The 21,250-nt window shown below is 46.1% G+C and overlaps 1 protein-coding gene across 12 annotated transcripts in view; it reads left to right on the forward strand.

The window, feature by feature from the left end:
* LOC137376532 (CAP-Gly domain-containing linker protein 4-like) overlaps positions 1 to 21,250 on the forward strand; it is a 373,251-nt gene that overhangs the window by 337,276 nt on the left and 14,725 nt on the right. The window lies entirely within an intron of this gene.

The raw sequence follows: 21,250 nt of genomic DNA on the forward strand, positions 1-21,250 counted from the left end.
GTCAACAACACCTTCCATCATTCTGCTGATGATTGAGAGTAGACTGATGGGCCAGTAGTTGGCCAGATTGGATTTCTCCTGCTTTTTGTGGACTGGGCATAACAGTGCAATTTTCTACATTTTTAGTAGATGCCAGTGTTGTAGCTGTACTGCAACAGATTAGCGAGGGACTTGGCTAGTTCTGGAGCCCAAGTACTCAGTACTACAGCAGGGATGTTGTCAGGGCCCACAACCTTGCTATATCCAATGTGTTCTTTATATCACATGTAGTGAATTGAATTGGCTGAACACTGACATCTCTGATGCTGTGACCTCAGGAGGAGGCTGAGATGGATCATCCACACTTCCCCATCATTGAGAATGGGGATGTTTGTGGAGCCCCCTCCTCTGGTTAATTCTTTAATTGTCCATCACCATTCATGACTGGATGTGGCAGGACTGCAGAGCTTTGGTCCGTTGTTTCTGGGATCGCTTAGCTCTGTCCATACGTGTTGCTTCTGCTGTTTAGCATGCATGTAGTTCTGTGTTGAATCTTCATCCAGTTGGCAATTCATTTTTAGGTGTGCCTGGTCTGCTCCTGGCATGCTTTCCTATACTCCTTATTGAACCAGTGTTGATCCCCTAGCTTGATGGTAATGGTAGAGTGAGGGATGTGCTAGGCCACGAGGTTACCAAATTGTGTTTGAATATAATTCTTATGCTGTTGATGGCCCACAGTGCCTCATGGATGCCCAGATTTGAGCTGCTAGATCTGTTCTGAATCAATCCCATTTAGCATGGTGGTATGTTATACAGCATGATAGAGGATGTCCTCAGTGTGAAGATGGAACTTGGTCTCCACAAGGACTGTGCGATGGTCACTCCTACAACTACTGTCGTGGACAGATGCATCTACGGCAGGTAGGTTGGTGAGGTGATGACGAGGTCAGGTAGGTTTTTCCCTCATGTTGGTTTATTCACCACCTGCTGCAGGCCCAATCTGGCAAATATGTCCTTCAGGACTTGGCCAGCTCACTCAGTAGTGGTGCTACCGAGCCACTCTTGGTGATGGACATTGATGTCCCCTATCCAGAGTACATTCTGTGCCCTTGCTACCCTCAGTGCTTCTTCCAAGTGGTGTTCAACATGGAAGTGTACTGTTTTATCAGTTTAAAGTGGGGAGTAAGTGGTAATCAGCAGGAGATTTCCTTGCCCATGTTTGGCCTGATGTTGTGAGAGATTATGGGACTGGAGTCAATGTTGAGGACTCCCAAGACTACTTCCTCCCAACTGTATGCCACTGTGCCACTACCTCTGGTGGGTATGTCCTGCAGGTGGAACAGGACATACCTAGGGGTGGTGATGGAGGAGTCTGGGACATCAGATATGATTCAGTGAATATGACTATGTCAGGCTATTGCTCTCTCAATTTTTGTATGTCTGCACATGCTGTTGAGGAGGACTTTGCAGGGTTGATGGGGCAGGGTGTGCCCTTGTTGATTTATTATTTAATTGAATTTAAATTTCCCTGGCTGCAGTGGTGAGATTTGAACTCATGTCTCCGGAGCAATAGTCCAGGCATCTGGATTACTAGTCCAGTAAGGGGCAGCACAGTGGTGCAGTGGTTAGCACTGCAGCCTCATAGCTCCAGCGACCTGGGTTCGGTTCTGGGTACTGCCTGTGCGGAGTTTGCAAGTTCTCCCTGTGACCACGTGGGTTTCCGCTGGGTGCTCCGGTTTCCTCCCACAGCCGAAGACTTGCAGGTTGATAGATAAATTGGCCATTGTAAATTGCCCCTAGTGTAGGTAGGTGGTAGGAGAATTGGGTGAAGGTGGGGATGTGGTAGGGAATATGGGATTAATGTAGGATTAGCATAAATGGGTGGTTAATGGTCGGCACAGACTCGGTGGGCCGAAGGGCCTGTTTCAGTGCTGTATCTCTCTATGACTGTCTCTCTATGTCTATGACTCAGTGATACTACCATTATGCCACCCTCCCGCTCTCTAATGTTCTTCAATGTGTTGCCTTGAACGTGAGCGTGAGAGAATGAGTGAGTGTAAGACTGAATATGAATGATTGTGAGACAGTAACTGAATATTAGCACGCTCACGCAAGGAGAAATTATGAACTATAAAATGAACTGATGAATTTAACGCAAAACAGACACCGTTTGCTGCAGAAGAAGATGGAGTAAGAGGTCAGGTGACCTCTCCTGTACTGCGAATAGACATGGTAACTGCTGGAACCCTGAATCAATCGTCATGTCGGGTCAAGTGTTGAAGAAAGTTTTAGAAATGTAAATAGCCTATTCAATGTTATTGGCTACCCCTCCTAAACCAGTTGGACTAACAATGACTTGGCAGACCTGGAGACTCCAGGATAAAGAGTATGAAAAAACACCATTTTATGAAGATGGCATAAAGATAGGCAACGTCCAAACCTATTGTCTAACAATGGCCACACGGTCAAACATCACCTATTAAAACACAATGGGAGAGAAACTTTGGACACCTGACAGAAACCAAGTCCCTGATAAGGAATTTAAATAAGAGACACTTTTGTCTGCAGAGAAAGCCATAAGCCAGAAGGAAGAGAGAGACCCATCCCAGCAAGAAGATGGACCCTGACAGAATATCATTTTTAAACTACCTAGTGGCAGAGACAAAAGGTGACCTTTGAAGGTCCCTACCTGAGAAATGGTAACAGGATCTTCACCATTGAACTGTGACTGAGATTTGACCAAAGGAGTCTGCAACCAAAGTATCTGTCCACCTGAACTTTCCAAAGTTTGACGTCAGTGAACCAGGAAAAAGAACAAACAGGGCTGCATCATTTTTAAATCTTCCTTCCAGGGAATGGAACAAGGTTTCACAATTAACTTTTTTTTAAACCATCAGACCTAAATGCATGCTATCTTTTAATTTCTGTCTTTTCTTGTGTGTGTGTATGTGTGAATATTTTCAGTTATTATTTAATAAACATTTATCTTTCTTTAAACTTGCAGGAAAAAGCTGTCATTTGTCTGTTTATTGACCATTAAAATGATCAAAGGTTAAAATACAATTCTAATAAAAACACATGGTCTTTGGTCAGTTGAGAGGTGAAAAGGGAAACCACTTCTATCATTTCCCACCTGTTCGTAACAATATGAAAATGAAAGGGATGAGTTGCTGAGTCAGAAAGGGAGTGATCAATTGAACCAGTGAGTGAATGAAAGTGTGAATGAGTGAGTAAGAGATTAAGAGAGACCGATAGAGAGTAAGGAACAGTCTGACTGAGTGAGCAATTGAGTAAAATGTGAGTGAGGGAGTGACATTAAGAGTGTGAGACTGTGAGGGAATAAGTGTAAAACAGTGTGTGAAAGCGTAAGTTACTAAGTGAAAGTGAGTAAATATGAGAGTGACTGAGTGAGCAAATGGGTGAATGAGTGTGATTGTGTGAGAATGAGTGTGAATCGATGAGTGAATGCGAGAGAGTCGTATTTATCCCCGAGGTGAGCTTCCGCCCACATACCTGCACTGTCACTAAGACTGCCTATTTCCACCTCCATAACATCACATAACTCAACCCCTGCCTCAGCTCATCTGCAGCTGAAACCCTCATCCTTGCCTTTGTTACCTCTAGACTTGACTATTCCAATGCACTCCTAGCCAGCCTCCCAGCTTCCACCCTCCATAAAATTAAGTTCATTCAAATCTCCCTTGCCATTCACCCATGAGCCCTGTGCTTGCTGACCTACATTGGCTCCCAGTTAAGCAACAGCCCAATTTTAAAATTCTCATTCTTGTTTTCAAATCCCTTTATAGCCTCGCCCCCTCCCTATATCTGTAACCTTCTCCCACCCTACAACACTCTGAGATATCTGCATTCCTCCAATTCTGGCCTCATGTTCATCCTTGATTTTAATCACTGCATCATTGGCGGCTGTGCCTTCAAATGCTGAGACCCTAAACTCTGGAATTCCCTCTCTAAACCTCGCTACTTCTCTTTTCTCCCAAAGAGAATCCATAAAACCTACCTCTTTGACCAAGCTCTACCTTAATATCTCCTTACATGGCTCAGTGTCAAATTTTGTTTGATAATAGCCCTGTGAAACGCCATGGTACATTTTACTATGTTAAAGGTGCTACATAAATGCAAATTGTTGTTTACATTGATACGTTTCCACTGGTTGGAGTATCCATCGGGTGAAGTAAGGAAACATAACAATGTAAGAAATAAGAGCTCGTGTAGCCAATTTGGCTCTTTGAGCCTGCTCTGCCAAATGGCCAACCCCTTATTCTGAGACTGTGATCCTGTGTTCTAGATTCCCCAGCCAGGGGAAAGTTAGTGAGGAGAACTGGCAAAGCTGAGCCAGTGGGTGATGAAGATAAGAATGGAATAAATAAGAGTCGGAGTTGGCCATTCAACCCCTCAAGCCTGTTCCGCCAATCAATTCGATCATGACTGAACATCCACATCTACTTTCCCACCCAGTCCCCATATCCCTTAATTCCCCTAGTATCCAAAAATCTAGCAATCTCTGCCTTGCTTATACTCAACGTCTGAACATCCCCAGCTCTCTAGGATAGAGGATTTCCAAAGTTCACAATCCTTTGGCTGGAATTTTCTTGACTCCCCCCGCCCCACCCCCCCCCAATGAGCGGGCTGGTGGCGGGGGGTGGGGCGGGGTAAAATTGATTGGGAGATGGGGATGGGGGCTGTTCTTGACCCCCTCCCGCCCCTAGACACAGTTTTACACAGGATGTCAGCAGTGAGAAACGCCCCAGGCCAATCAAGGCCCTTAAGTGGCCAATTAACTGCCACTTCAGGGTCTCCTCCTGCCGCTGCGCGTATTTTACCCACAGCGGGTGGACGGCAAAGGCCCCAAGAACACAGTCAGGTAAAACCTGGCGGCCTTCTTGCGGGCTATTGGGGGGCCCTCCTGATCGGGCACCCTGTGCTCCACGGAGGGCCACCCCCGAAGCCCCAATGCACGACACTTCCCTCCCCCTCTAACCGAACCCCCCTTGCCTCACCAGGGCCCGGTCAATTGTCCCCAAAAACTTACCTGAGTTCTGGGGGTGTCCTTCACCTTGTTTGCAATTGCTGGGTGTAGTCCCAGCAGTGGCCACTGTTCCCAGTGGTGGTGCTGGGACAAAGATCTGCCAGCCCGCTGATTGGCCGGCAGCTGCACTACGCAGGGCTTCCTGCCTCAAGGAGGTGGAAATCCCACCCAGGACCAATTAAGGGCCTGGGGAGTGAAAAATTCCAGTGTGGCTCCCCAGGCCCAGCGGAGCCCTGACTTTTCAGCTGATGGGCGGGGCCTCCCACCCTACATTAAATTTCGACCTTTGAGTTAAAATATACTCCTCATCTCAGTTCTGAATGGCCAACAATTTATTCTGAGACTGTGACCCCGTGTTCTAGATTCCCCTGCCAGGGGAAACACTTTTCCAGCATCTACCCTTAAGAATTGTATATATTTCAATGAGATCACCTCTCATTCTTCTAAACTCTAGGGATATAGGCCTTGTCTACTCAATCTCTGATCACAGGATAATCCCCTCACCCCAGGCATAGATCTGGTGCACCTTCATTGCATTCCCTCTAAAGCAAGTATATCCTTCCTTAGATAAGGGAACTACAACTGTACACTGTACTCCAGGTGTGGTGTCACCAAGGCCTATACAATTGCTAACATACCATTTGCTTTCCTAATTGCTTGCACTGCCCGCAAATTAACTTTCTGTGATTCATATACAAAGACACACACAACCGTCTGCATACCATTTCCCAATCTCACCATTTGAAAAGTATTCTGCTTTTCTATTTTCTGACCAACCTGGATAACATCACCATTCTACCACGTTCTTGCCCACTCACTTAACACTGTCTAAGTCCTTTTTTTGAATTTTATTTTTTTTATTTTAGAGATACAGCACTGAAACAGGCCCTTCGGCCCACCGAGTCTGTGCCGACCATCAACCACCCATTTATACTAATCCCACACTAATTCCATATCCCTACCACCTACCTATACTAGAGGCAATTTATAATGGCCAATTTACCTATCAACCTGCAAGTCTTTGGCATGTGGGAGGAAACCGGAGCACCCGGAGAAAACCCACGCAGACACAGGGAGAACCTGCAAACTCCACACAGGCAGTACCCAGAATTGAACCCGGGTCACTGGAGCTGTGAGGCTGCGGTGCTAACCACTGCGCCACTCTGCTGCCCCACAGGCTCTTTGCGTCCTCTTGGATACATTACAGTCAGTACCCTGATCTAAGTCATTCATATAGTGTGTAAATAGCTGAGACCAAGCACTGATCCTTGGGCACCCTACTAGTTACAGCTTGTCAACATAAAAATGATCCGTTTATTCCTACTCTCTGTTTTCCATCCCTTAACCAATCCTCAATCCATGCTTATATATTATCCCCAATCCCATGAGTCTTAATTTCGTGTAATAACCTCTTGTGTGGCACCTTATCAAAATTTTATTGAAAATCCAATATTACGGACACCTCCCAACTGAGCGCAGGTAATGTTTTTTTTAAAAATGGTGTGTTAGTCCCTGAGTGTTTTTAGGGTCAAATAAACAGACACATGGCAGCTTTTCTCGTAGGTTAAAAAAAGGAACAAAGAACAGTACAGCACAGGAACAGGCCATTCAGCTCTCCAAGCCTGCGCCGATCTTGATGCCTGTCTAAATTAAAACCTTCTGCACTTCCGGGGTCCATATCCCTCTATTCCCATCCTATTCGTGTATTTGTCAAGATGCCTCTTAAATGTCGCTATCGTACCTGCTTCCACCACCTCCCCCCGCAGCAAGTTCCAGGCACTCACCACCCTCTGTGCAAAAAACTTGCCTCACACATCTCCTCTAAACTTTGCCCCTCGCACCTTAAACCTATGTTCCCTAGTAACTGACTCTTCCACCCTGGGAAAAAGCTTCTGACTATCCACTCTGTCCATGCCACTCATAACTTTGTAAACCTCTATCATGTCACCCCTCCACCTCTGTCGTTCCAATGAAAACAATCCAAGTTTATCCAACCTCTCCTCATAGCTAATACCCTCCAGACCAGGAAACATCTTGGTAAACCTCTTCTGTACCCTCTCCAAAGCCTCTACATCCTTCTAGTAGTGTGGCGACCAGAATTATACGCAATACTCCAAGTGTGGCCTAACTAAGGTTCTGTACAGCTGCAGCATGACTTGCCAATTTTTATACTCTATGCCCCGACGGATGAAGGCAAGCATGCCATATGCCTTCTTGACTACTTTACCCACCTGCGTTGCCACTTTCAGTGACCTGTGGACCTGTACGCCCAGATCTCTCTGCCTGTCAATACTCCTAAGGGTTCTGCCATTTACTGTATACTTCCCACCTGTATTAGACCTTCCAAAATGCATTACCTCACATTTGTCCAGAATAAACTCCATCTCTCATTTCTTCGCCCAAGTCTCCAACCGATCTATATCCTGCTGTATCCTCTGACAATCCTCATCGCTATCTGCAACTCCACCAACCTTTGTGTCGTCTGCAAACTTACTAATCAGACCAGGTACATTTTCCTCCAAATCATTTATATATACTACAAGCAGCAAAGGTCCCAGCACTGATCCCTGCGGAACACCACTAGTCACATCCCTCCATTCAGAAAAGCACCCTTCCACTGCTACCCTCTGTCTTCTATGACCAAGCTAGTTTTGTATCCATCTTGCCAGCTCACTTCTGATCCCGTGTGACTTCATCTTTTGTACCAGTCTGCCATGAGGGACCTTGTCAAAGGCTTTACTGAAGTCCATGTAGACAACATCCACTGCCCATCCTTCATCAATCATCTTCGTCACTTCCTCAAAAAACCCGATAAAGTTAGTGAGACACGACCTCCCCTTCACAAAACCATGCTGCCTCTCGCTAATAAGTCCATTTGTTTCCAAATGTGAGTAAATCCTGTCCCGAAGAATCCTCTCCAATAATTTCCCTACCACTGATGCAAGGCTGACCAGCCTGTAATTTCCTGGATTATGCTTGCTACCCTTCTTAAACAAAGGAACAACATTGGCTATTCTCCAGTCCTCTGGGACCTCACCTGTAGCCAATGAGGATGCAAAGATTTCTGTCAAGGCCCCAGCAATTTCCTCCCTTGCCTCCCTCAGTATTCTGGGAAGGTTAAATTTTTGTTTAAACTGAAAAAAACCGGAATTGTTTGCAGTCATCACCCACTCATGCATTCATATAAACATGCATACACAAGAATAGATATATAGAGAGAAAAAGGTTAGGATGCAACTAAAGTTCAAAGTGATATAACAGTTTGTGGTTCACAGAAACCTGTTGAATCTTTTCGGGAGGAAAGGCTTTTCAAAGGTGCAGGCCTGGATGTTTATAGTGAGCTTGCTGAGGTGTTGTAGATTTCTGGTGGTTAAAACTTCAGTCCGAGGCAGTGGTCACCTTTTAAGTTCTCTGCTGCAGCATGTTGAAGTATAGTATCAGCAACAAGGCTTCTTCCTTAGCTGGACCAATCTCACAGCCTTTGGCTGGAACTGGCTTTCTGTAGTCTTTGCTTGATCTCCCCACTCTCTCTAGAGGGCTATCTTTTCAGGTAAAAATCTATCGCATTTGCGTCTCTGTCAGATGATACAGGGTAGGGTCCTCTCCCATGGTGTGACTACACAATGGTGCAGGATATGGAAACCATTGGTATCTGTTGGTGTCTGGATGGGGACCATTCTATTACAATGGTGCTACTTCACACCTATTCATCTTGCTTGAGGCTGTGGAGTCAGTCTGTTTACAGAACCTTTGTCAGTTCATTCCTGTAGATAGGAGTCATCAACATGTAATGGGCTCCTTTCAATTTCAATGGGTTTTCCCCAGAGCTAATTCAGATGCAGTTATTGAGTTTTGTCTTTGTAGATAGTCTTGTTTATTGACAGTACAGGATACCATACCTCTACTCCATTTTGTCTGTGGCACAAAGGTGCCTATTTTCTTTGGTTCAGTTTAACAGTTGATTTTTTTCTTTCATAGTTTCTCCAGTTCATTGTTTACTTCATCATGGCTCCTTCCGAGCATGACACCAAATACACAGTGGCGCAGTGGTTAGCACCGCAGCCTCACAGCTCCAGCGACCCGGGTTCAATTCTGGGTCCTGCCTGTGTGGAGTTTACAAGTTCTCCCTGTGTCTGCGTGGGTTTGCTCCGGGTGCTCCGGTTTCCTCCCACATGCCAAAGACTTGCAGGTTGATAGGTAAATTGGCCATTATAAATTGCCTCTAGTATAGGTAGGTGGTAGGGATATGGAGTTAGTGTAGGATTAGTATAAATGGGTGGTTGATGGTCGGCACAGACTCGGTGGGCCGAAGGGCCTGTTTCAGTGCTGTATCTCTAAAACTAAAACTAAAACTACATTACTGGCTCCCTCTTATCCACCCTACTACTTACAAAGAGCAAACAAAGAACAGTACAGCACAGGAACAGGCCATTCGGCCCTCCAAGCCTGCGCCGATCTTGATGCCTGCCTAAACTAACACCATCTGCACTTCCGGGGCCCATATCCCTCTATTCCTTTCCTATTCATGTATTTGTCAAGATGTCTCTTAAACGTCGCTATCGTATCTGCTTCCACCACCTCCCCTGGCAGCAGGTTCCAGGCACTCACCACCCTCTGTGTAAAAAACTTGCCTCACACATCCCCTCTAGACTTTGCCCCTTGCACCTTAAACCTATGTCCCCTAGTAACTGACTCTTCCACCCTGGGAAAAAGCTTCTGACTATCCACTCTGTCCATGCTGCTCATAACTTTGTAAACCTCTATCATGTCGCCCCTCCACCTCCGTCGTTCCAGTGAAAACGATCCAAGTTTTTCCAACCTCTCCTCATAGCTAATGCCCTCCAGACCAGGAAACATCCTGGTAAACCTCCTCTCCAAAGCCTCCATGTCCTTCTGGTAGTGTGGCGACCAGAAATGCACGCAATATTCTAAGTGTGGCCTAACTAAGGTTCTGTACAGCTGCAACATGACTTGCCAATTTTTATACTCTATGCCCCGACCCCGATGAAAGCAAGCATGCCGTATGCCTTCTTGACTACCTTATCCACCTGCGTTGCCACTTTCAGTGACCTGTGGACCTGTACGCCCAGATCTCTCTGCCTGTCAATACTCCTAAGGGTTCTGCCATTTACTGTATACTTCCCACCTGTATTAGACCTTCCAAAATGCATTACCTCACATTACAATATCAAAAAAACTGTAACAGATTTATCAAACACAATTTCCCTTTCATAAATCCATGTTGACTCTATCCAACCATATTATGATCTTCTTCGGCCTCTTCCCATCCCTGGTAATGGATTCTAGATGTGGATGAGAGCTTCACTGGGTTGAGGTAATGCAAGAGCAGAGGGAGCTGATGTTACAAAGATGGTCCTGGTGATGGAAAGGATGTGGGGGTTGAAGCTCAGCTCAGGGTCAAACAGGCTGCCAAGATTGTGCATTGTTAAGTTCAGGCTGTATGAACAGATAAGGAGGGAAATGAAGAAGGGCCAGAGTGTGAAGTTTTTGGTTGGTGACAAGCAGCATGATTTTGATCTTGTTGATGTTGGAGAAAGCATTTATTCATGATTTGATATCAGACAAATGGGCAGCACTGCCAGTGTTGGTTATGAAGTGGTGGAAAGACAGAGCTGGGTTTACTCAACAAATACAAGGAAGCTGAATCCATATCTATGAATGATGTTGACAAGGGATGGAACATAGATAAGGAATTGTAGTGGCCTAGAATGGAACCTTGGGGCATGCCCTAAACGTCTCCACCTTTCTACCTTTCTCTCCTCGTTTAAGATGCTCCTTAAAATCTGCTTCTTTGCCCAAGCTTTCGGTCACCTGTCCTAATATTTCCTTATGCTCAGTGTCATATTTTGTCTGATAACCCTCCTGTGAAGTGCTTTGAGATGTTTTACTATGTTAAAGACACTATATAAATGAAAGTTGTTGTTTGAATGATGGGATAGGGCATCGATGTTGCAGAAAAAATTGTAAGTGATGAATGTTTGATGGTGGACAAATAGTTAGCAATCTGGACTCCATACAGTGTCTGTAATGAGGCTTACATTGTCTGATATTTTTATGACAATATATAATGGTGTTTTTTGGAAAGAGAGGAATGCTGCCATCTAACAGCTGAATGCTATCAGTGCTATGGTAAATTTTGTATGCATTTTATTTCTTTGAAGAAGCCTGATGATAATGAAACTGTAGGATTATAATGTTGGAGAAAATGAGAGGACCTTTAGATGTTGCAATACCTCCAGCTGGGTTTCATTTGTTTTATTGGTTTTTAACAGCATTCAAAGCTGTGTTGTAGAAATGCCATCACTTTTGATGGTGAAGCAAATAGTGGCTTTATTTCTATAGTTACTCATGAACAAATATTGATCTCATTACTCAGCACTATTTTACAAAACATCAAGCTAGTAATATTTATCAAAGCTGGTGACAAGACCGTACATGTGGAATTGCATAGCCCACAGTTGTTAGGATGCCAACTGTTAGCAAAAGTAATGAATATTTTTTACCATAATTTAATTGGGGTTGTTTATGAAACATATAAATGTGGACTATGCTATTAGAGCCTCTCCCCGACCTCTTTACAGCATTACCAGTAGAGTTTAGAACTGCTGTCAGCAGCAGCTCTACAACGTGACTATTAAATTGTCATCTTAACCTGCACTATTTTAACAAAATTCAAGATACTTTAATAAGTATAATTAAAAAGTACAAGTTAATAGTGCCTTAATGCCCTGACATTTTACTTTTTTTGGTGTGCCCCTGAAACAAAAAAAGACAGGAAGCAACATGAAGCTAGTTATAGGGTGCATTTAATAATATATTCTACTGAAGCTATTTTATGCAAACCTGTTACAAGTTTATGCTGATGGAAAGAATGACATTTGAGAAATGGACTTGATATATGGAACCTTGGCTGTAAAATTGGGCTCCATAGCGCCTGTAGTTTCAGTGCGACTGGTATCGTTTTGGTACCAGAATGGGGTCCCCACCATGCGCATTCTTTCAGCATGGCTTGCACTGAATGCCATTTTGATGAGGGCATTTGCATGGGTATTAGGAGTGTGCACCAGAAATATGCAGAGTAGGTAGATCGTGATGTCAGTTAGTGTATAACGCTGCTTTGATGCAAACACTGTCATCTTTGTCCTCGCCGCTCCGCTAACGCCTTCTCTAAAATATGCATAATTGAACGTGCATTCAGCAGCAGGAAGGAACCACCCCTCACCCCTCCCACCAGCGCTATTTAAAGGGATCATCAAGCACTCTCAGGTTAGTTGCTGATTAATTTCTTCTGGCTCTGTCAGTTTGTAGAAGTGTTTGCTGGTTTTCCAAAATTCCCTAGATTTTAGAACCATTCCAACAGATTGGAAAGTTAGCAAATGTAACACCATTATTCACGAAAGGAGGGAGAGAGAAAACAGGGAACTACAGGCCAGTTAGCCTGACATCAGTCATCAGGAAAATGCTGGAATCCTATTATTAAGAAAGTCTTAACAATGCACTTAGAAAATCATAGTATGATCAGATAAAGTCAACATGCTTTTATGAAAGAGAAATCGTGTTTAACAAATTTATTAGGGTTTTTTGAGGATGTAACTAGTAGGGTAGATATAGGGGAATCTGTAGATGTAATACTTGGATTTCCAAAAGGCATTCCAAAAGGTGCCACACAAAAGGTTAATACACAAGATAAGGGCTCATGGAGTTGGGGGTATTTTTTAGCATGGATAGAGGATTAATTAACAGACAGGAAGCAAAGAGTAGGGATTAACAGGGCATTTTCAAGTTGGTATGCTTGATGAACGGAGCGCTAGAAGGATCAGTGCTAAGGCCTGAGCTATTTATACTCTACATCAATGACATAGATGAAGAGACCAAGAGTAATGTATCTAGCTTTGCTGACAATACATAGCATAGTGGGAATGAAAGCTCTGAGGAGGACACAAAGAGGATGCAGAATGATATAGACAGGTTAAGTGAGTGGGCAACAAAGTGGCAGATGGAGTGTAACGTGGGGAAGAGTGAAGTTATTCACTTTGGCAGTAGAATACAAAAGCAGAATATTTTTTAAAAGGTGTGAATATTGTAAATGTTTATGTTCAGAGGGACTTGGGTGTACTTGGACAAGGAACACAAAGTTAGCATGCAGGTTCAGCAAGCAATTAGGAAGGCAAATGGCATGTTGCCCTTTATTGCAAGGGGATTGGAATCCAAGAATAAGGAAGTCTTGCTACAATTGTACAGGGCTTTTGTGAGACCATGCCTAGAATATTGTGTGCAGTTTTGGTCTCCCTATTTAAGAAAGGATATACTTTCATTGGAAGTAGTACAGCCAAGGTTCACTAGATTAGTTCCTGGGATGAAAGGGTTGTCCTATGATGAGTGGCTAAGTAAATTGGGTCTATACTCTCTGGAGCTTAGAAGAATGTGAGATTGGGCTGAATTTTTCCAGCTCACCGCCTAGATCGGCGGCGAGCTTCAAAAACAGCAGGGCGCCCGTGTGGGATTTGATTCTGAAGGGGCTTGTTAGGGTAGACACTGAGAGGTTGTTTCCCCTGGTAGGAGAATCTAGAACACAGGGGAATAGTCTCATGACAAGGGGCTGATCATTTAGGAATGAGATGAGGAGAAATTTCTTCACTCAGAGGCTTGTGAATCTTTGGAATTCTCTATCCCAGAGGATTGTGGAAGTTCCATCGTTGAATATATTTAAGTCTGAGATAGACCAATTTTTGGTCTATCAGGGAATCAAGGGATATGGGGAATGGGCAAGAAAGTGGAGTTGACGCTGAGGATCGGCCATGATCGTATTGAATGGTGGAGCAGGCTCGAGGGGCCATATGATCTACTCCTGCTTCTATTTCTTATGTTCTTCTGGTTTTCAAAGTTATGCCACATTGGTGAAGTCGACAGGGAATGTGCTGCATGTGGAGGATCATAGCATCATAGAATGGTTACAGTACAGAAGGAGGCTATTCGGCCAGTTGAGTCTGTGCCAGCTCTCTGTACATGCAATGTAGCTAGTCCCACTCCCCTGCCCATGCCCCATAGCCCTGTAATTTTTTTCCCTTCAGATGCTAATCCAATTCTCTTTTGAAGGCCTTGCTTCTGACTTTAAGGGTTCTGGTCAGACCACTTGCTCCCATTCCTGAGTGTTGTAGTTACTGTCCCCCTTGGGCTGCAGCATGAGAGGGAGATGGAGCAGAGGCAGCAGAGAAGAGGACAAGCTGCTCGTAGAGGGAGAAGGAAGAGGATGGGAAGAAGGACTCTCAGCAGGAGGCCTTATCTACTAAGGATCTTCCGGGACCATTCCTCTTACCTCTACCTAAACCAGGAACAATGTGTACATTGTCTGTGCTTTACAAACATGTTGCTAATACAACTCTGCCACTTCTTGCAAGCAGGCCTGCAACCTCAGAGCAGGGCAAGGACAGCACTGCCAGTGGTTGTGAAGGTGACTGTGGCCCTGAATTTCTTCATATTGGGATCCTTTCAGGCTGGAGCTGGCAATATCTCCCAGTTTGCCATCCACTGCTGCATAAGAGATATGACATGCTATTTATGCCAGGGTGGAGTGCTCTCGCTGACCAGAGGAGCAGGCAGATAATGCACATTGCTTTGCCAGAAAACGGGTAACCCATGATGCAGGGTGACATCAACTATGCAAACGCGCAGAGGCTATGTCTACTGAGATGTACTGCACTGTGAAAGTTACCACTTGCTGACTGTGCAGTTGATGTGCAACCACGCTCAACACATCATGCTATTGAATGCCCACTATCCTGACAACAGTCTCAATGCTTATATTCTGCACCAGCCTGCTGTTCCCTCACTATTTGAGCCACCACAACAGACCAGAGGGTGGCTGCTGGGTGACCAGAGCTGTCCGTTTAACACCTGGATCATGATTCTGCTTCGCAACTCAACCACATATGTCTAGCATTTGTGCAATAAAGCCATGTTGCCACACAAAACATTGAAGAGCAGACCGTTGGGGTGCTTGGCCAATGGTTCCACTGCCTGGACCACTCCTGCAGTACTTGCCAAAGCATATGTGCCAATTCATAGTAGTCTGCTTTACCCTGCATGACCTCATTGTCATGATGGCACAGCCCTTGCCACCAAGGATATGGCGAGCAGCTCAGGAGGAGGAGCAGGAAGAGCAAGAGGAAAGGAGGAGACAACCTGCATACCCCCTTTCCAGCCAAGTCTCAATCAACTACAGCTCCACCGAACACAACTCAAAGTCCTCGTGTACAACAGCCGCACACCTTACCATCCCTCTGTTACAGACCATCACAGTGTCTGATTTTTTTTGATTTAGAGATACAGCACTGAGACAGGCCCTTCGGCCCACCGAGTCTGTGCCGACCAGGGTGGCACAGTGGCGCAGTGGTTAGCACCGCAGCCTCACAGCTCCAGGGACCCGGGTTCGATTCTGGGTACTGCCTGTGTGGAGTTTGCAAGTTCTCCCTGTGTCTGCGTGGGTTTTCTCCGGGTGCTCCGGTTTCTTCCCACAAGCCAAAAGACTTGCAGGTTGGTAGGTAAATTGGCCATTATAAATTGTCACTAGAATAGGTAGGTGGTAGGGAAATACAGGGGCAGGTGGGGATGTTTGGTAGGAATATGGGATTAGTGTAGGATTAGTATAAATGGGTGGTTGATGGTCGGCACAGACTCGGTGGGCCGAAGGGCCTGTTTCAGTGCTGTATCTCGAATCTAATCTAATCTAATCTAATCATTAACCACCCATTTATACTAATCCCATATTCCTACCACATCCTCACCTGTCCCTATACTCCCCTACCACCTACCTATACTAGGGGCAGTTTATAATGGCCAATTTACCTATCAATCTGCAAGTATTTTGGCTGTGGGAGGAAACCGGAGCACCCGGAGGAAACCCACACAGACACAACTTGCAAACTCCACACAGGCAGTACCCAGAATTGAACCCGGGTCGCTGGAGCTGTGAGGCTGCGGTGCTAACCACTGCGCCACTGTGTCCTTTTAGTTAAAATACTGAAATAAAAGCCACCACAAAACAACCATTCAAACCAACTTTATCCAATTAATCATCCAATATTCCATATAAAAGTTAACTAATCACCCTGAAGCATTCTTTAATGCCTATCTTATGGATGCTTTTGCCTGGCCTAGTGCTCCTACGCAGTGCTGTCCCAGTGACTGCAGCATGGCTGGTGGAAAGTTGCTGACTTTCAGTGGGGGAGATTACAAGTGGCCTTGCAGCATGCCCTCAAGCAGTTCTGGGCCAAGAAGGCTCAGCTTCGGACTGCACCACCTCAGCATGAGTTGCAAGAGTCTGGGCTGGTTGGCTGACAGGCAACAGCAAGGGCACTGGCAAAGTAGCAGTGGTGGGAGCACAAATGCTGTCATTCAGAGAGAGGACAGCAGCTTTGTACTCCATGGTACTACTGCCACTGCCCCGGGTTGGCGCCTCAGCAATCCTAGTAATTCGCTGGAGCACAAATTGCTCGACTGCTATGAGACCCCGAAAACCCTTCTGAGCACTGGTATCTGCAGCCATGATGGCAGCAGCCTGAGCTTACATGGCAGCAAGCTGAGAATTGATGACCTCAGTCTGAGCTTCCACTGCAGTACCCAGACATTGGGTTTGCTTCCGTTTGTGCTTCCTTGGAAGCTGACACATTGACCACCAGATGCTGCATCATGGTCGGGTCCACAAGTGTTCTCATGGAGTTGGCTAACACTTCCTTGCTGGAAAGAATTGGCTCCAAGCTCTGCACAAAGCCCTGTGAAATTTAGAGCCGGACTCCTCCATGCTCCTTGACGATGAGATCAAGCTTTCTGGCAGGCCTGCCAATGCACCATGTTTCTGTGTGCATAGCCATCAGCCTTTTTCCGTACACTGCCCCATCAAAGTCCACAGCAGCAGCACTTGTGTGCGACCTTGCCTTTGGGGAGCTGGCATTTGCTCTATACTTTACCCCCTGCCCTGGCTGCAGGCCACTTGTGACCAGTGACTCAACTGGCTGAATTTTATGAGCCCTCCAGGGACGGGCAGTGTGGCCAGGGGTGGGAAGGGCCCATAAAATTGTGAAGGAAGGCTGGCGGGATGGAGTGCCCGTCACCTTCCTTGACACCATTGAATTTAGTCCAGGGGAGGGAAGGTTGAGGACAGCCTTCCTGCCCAGAGGCCAATTGAGGCCCTTAAGTGGCCAATTAATGGCCACTTAAGGGGGTCTTCCCACCGCTGCTGGCATTTTACCAGCGGCGGGAGGGACCCTCCACCACGTACAGAGGCCACCCAGTAAAACCAGGCAGCTTCCAGGTGGGCTGGTGGAGGTGCCCTCCTCCATGGGCAGTCTGAGGCCCAATGAGGGCCCCTTGCGGTAAAGGCCACCCCAGTGCCGCCACCCAAGCCCCTGCCCTGAACAACCCTTCTCCCACCCCACTCCTCGACGGGGCCTACCTGACTGGCTCTGGCGAGCCCGCCCCCTGTTTACCTGCAGTCTGGCTCTCCGTGGCTGCACTTGGTCTGGTGACTGCTGCAGTTCCAGCAGTGACCACTGCTCCTGGTGGCACTTTTGGGACTGCTGAGCAGCCGGCCCTCTGATTGGCTGACAGCTCTTGGATGCAGAAGCCCTGTTAATTGCCCAAGAGCCGTGAAATCCAGCCAGGGGTCCACCAAACGGCCAAGGTACAGTTCCCCTCCCCTTTTTGGCCCAGTGTCGTGATCCCCACCAGCTTCATAAATCCAGCTCACCATGTGCAGATCCCACCTCCATGCTACACTCTAAATTATATGCAGTGCCAGTATTTGAGTTGGCGATTGCAAGTCTGAAATCCAGTGACAGTGTTTTTCTTCTTCAGTGTCCTGCTGTTCTTGGACTTCACAGTCCCGCAGCAGTGCTTGACCAGGTGGCAGTTCTTTGATCTTTGAAAGGATAAGGGCACAAGGGTAGTGGTTGGGTGAGAGAAACGGGGGAAAGCAAGAGATTGTAAGATAAGTGGGAAGTGAAATGTGAGACGGTGGATTAGTTAAGAGCATACTGAGGAATAGGGAGAGAGAGGAGTTGAACACGTGGCTGCAGGGATGGTGCAGGAGGGAGGGTTTTGGTTTCCTGGATAATTGGGGCTCTTTCTGGGGTAGGTGGGACCTCTACAAACAGGATGGTCTTCACCTGAACCAGAGGGGTACCAATATCCTGGGGGGGAGATTTGCTAGTGCTCTTCGGGGGGGTTTAAACTAATTCAGCAGGGGAATGGGAACCTAAATTGTAGTGCCAGTGTACAGGATGTTGAGAGTAGTGAGGTCAGGGATATGGTTACAAGGACGCAAGAGGGCACTGGCAAGCAAGAACCTGGTTTAAAGTGTGTCTACTTCAACGCCAGGAGCATCCGGAATAAGGTGGGTGAGCTTGCAGCATGGGTTGGTACCTGGGATCTCGATGTAGTGGCCATTTCGGAGACATGGGTAGAGCAGGGGCAGGAATGGATGTTGCAGATTCCGGGATTTAGAAGTTTCAGTAAGAACAGAGAAGATGGTAAAAGAGGGGGGGGGTGTGCCATTGTTAATCAAGGAGAGTATTACAGTGACAGAAAGGACGTTTGAGGACTCGTCTACTGAGGTAGTATGGGCCGAGGTTAGAAACAGGAGAGGAGAGGTCACCCTGTTGGGAGTCTTCTATAGACCTCCGAATAGTACCAGAGATGGAGAGGAAAGGATAGCGAAGATGATTCTCGACAGGGGCGAGAGTAACAGGGTAGTTGTTATGGGGGACTTTAACTTTCCAAATATCGACTGGAAATACTATAGTTCGAGTACTTTAGATGGGTCAGTTTTTGTCCAGTGTGTGCAGGAGGGTTTTCTGACACAGTATGTAGACAGGCCAACCAGGGGCGATGCCACATTGGATTTGGTACTGGGAAATGAACCCGGCCAGGTGTTAGATTTAGATGTAGGTGAGCACTTTAGTGATAGTGATCACAATTCGGTTAGGTTTACCTTAGCGATGGGCAGGGACAGGTATATACCGCAGGGCAAGAATTATAGCTGGGGGAAAGGAAATTATGATGCGATTAGGCAAGATTTAGGATGCGTAGGATGGGGAAAGAAACTGCAGGGGATGGGAACAATCGAAATGTGGAGCTTATTCAAGGAGCAGCTGCTGTGTGTCCTTGATAAGTATGTACCTGTGAGGCAGGGAGGAAGTTGTCGAGCGAGGGAGCCGTGGTTTACTAAAGAAGTTGAAGCGCTTGTCAAGAGGAAGAAGGCGGCTTATGTTAGGATGAGACGTGAAGGCTCAGTTAGGGCGCTTGAGAACTACAAGCTAGCCAGGAAGGATCTAAAGGGAGAGCTAAGAAGAGCAAGGAGAGGACACGAGAAGTCATTGGTGGATAGGATCAGGGAAAACCCTAAGGCTTTCTATAGGTATATCAGGAATAAAAGAATGACTAGAGTTAGGTTAGGGCTAATTAAGGATAGTAGTGGGAAGTTGTGTGTGGAATCAGAGGAGATAGGGGAAGTGTTAAATGAATATTTTGCGTCAGTATTTACAGTAGAGAAAGAAAATGTTGTTGAGAATACTGAGATTCAGGCTACGAGGCTAGATGGGATTGAGGTTCACAAGGAGGAGGTGTTATCAATTTTGGAAAGTGTGAAAATAGATAAGTCCCCTGGGCCAGATGGGATTTATCCTAGGATTCTCTGGGAAGCTAGGGAGGAGATTGCAGAGCCTTTGTCCTTGATCTTTATGTCGTCATTGTCGACAGGAATAGTGCCGGAAGACTGGAGGATAGCAAATGTTGTCCCCTTGTTCAAGAAGGGGAGTAGAGACAGCCCTGGTAATTATAGACCTGTGAGCCTTACTTCGGTTGTGGGTAAAATGTTGGAAAAGGTTATAAGAGACAGGATTTATAATCATCTTGAAAAGAATAAGTTCATTAGAGATAGTCAGCACGGTTTTGTGACGGGTAGGTCATGCCTCACAAACCTTATTGAGTTTTTCGAGAAGGTGACCAAACAGGTGGATGAGGGTAAAGCAGTGGATGTGGTGTATATGGATTTCAGTAAGGCGTTTGATAAGGTTCCCCACGGTAGGCTATTGCAGAAAATACGGAAGTATGGGGTTGAAGGTGATTTAGAGCTTTGGATCAGAAATTGGCTGAAAGAAGACAGAGGGTGGTGGTTGATGGCAAATGTTCATCCTGGAGTTTAGTTACTAGTGGTGTACCGCAAGGATCTGTTTTGGGGCCACTGCTGTTTGTCATTTTTATAAATGATCTGGAAGAGGGTGTAGAAGGGTGGGTTAGTGAATTTGCAGATGACACTAAGGTCGGTGGAGTTGTGGATAGTGCCGAAGGATGTTGTAGGGTACAGAGGGACATAGATAGGCTGCAGAGCTGGGCTGAGAGATGGCAAATGGAGTTTAATGCGGAAAAGTGTGAGGTGATTCACTTTGGAAGGAGTAACAGGAATGCAGAGTACTGGGCTAATGGGAAGATTCTTGGTAGTGTAGATGAACAGAGAGATCTTGGTGTCCAGGTGCATAAAGCCCTGAAGGTTGCTACCCAGGTTAATAGGGCTGTTAAGAAGGCATATGGTGTGTTAGCTTTTATTAGTAGGGGGATCGAGTTTCGGAGCCACGAGGTCATGCTGCAGCTGTACAAAACTCTGGTGAGACCGCACCTGGAGTATTGCGTGCAGTTCTGGTCACTGCATTATAGGAAGGATGTGGAAGCTATGGAAAGGGTGCAGAGGAGATTTACTAGGATGTTGCCTGGTATGGAGGGAAGGTCTTACGAGGAAAGGCTGAGGGACTTGAGGTTGTTTTCGTTGGAGAGAAGGAGGAGGGGAGGTGACTTAATCGAGACATATAAGGTAATCAGAGGGTTAGATAGGGTGGATAGTGAGCGTCTTTTTCCTCGGATGGTGATGGCAAACACGAGGGGACATAGCTTCAAGTTGAGGGGTGATAGATATAGGACAGATGTGAGAGGTAGTTTCTTTACTCAGAGAGTAGTAAGGGCGTGGAACGCCCTGCCTGCAGCAGTAGTAGATTCGCAAACTTTAAGGGCATTTAAGTGGTCATTGGATAGACATATGGATGAAAATGGAATAGTGTAGGTCAGATGGTTTCACAGGTCGGCGCAACATCGAGGGCCGAAGGGCCTGTACTGCGCTGTAATGTTCTAATTCTAATTCTAATGGTTTCAGCCCAG

This window comes from Heterodontus francisci, chromosome 13 (genome assembly GCF_036365525.1).
Source record: "Heterodontus francisci isolate sHetFra1 chromosome 13, sHetFra1.hap1, whole genome shotgun sequence".
NCBI lineage: Eukaryota > Metazoa > Chordata > Chondrichthyes > Heterodontiformes > Heterodontidae > Heterodontus > Heterodontus francisci.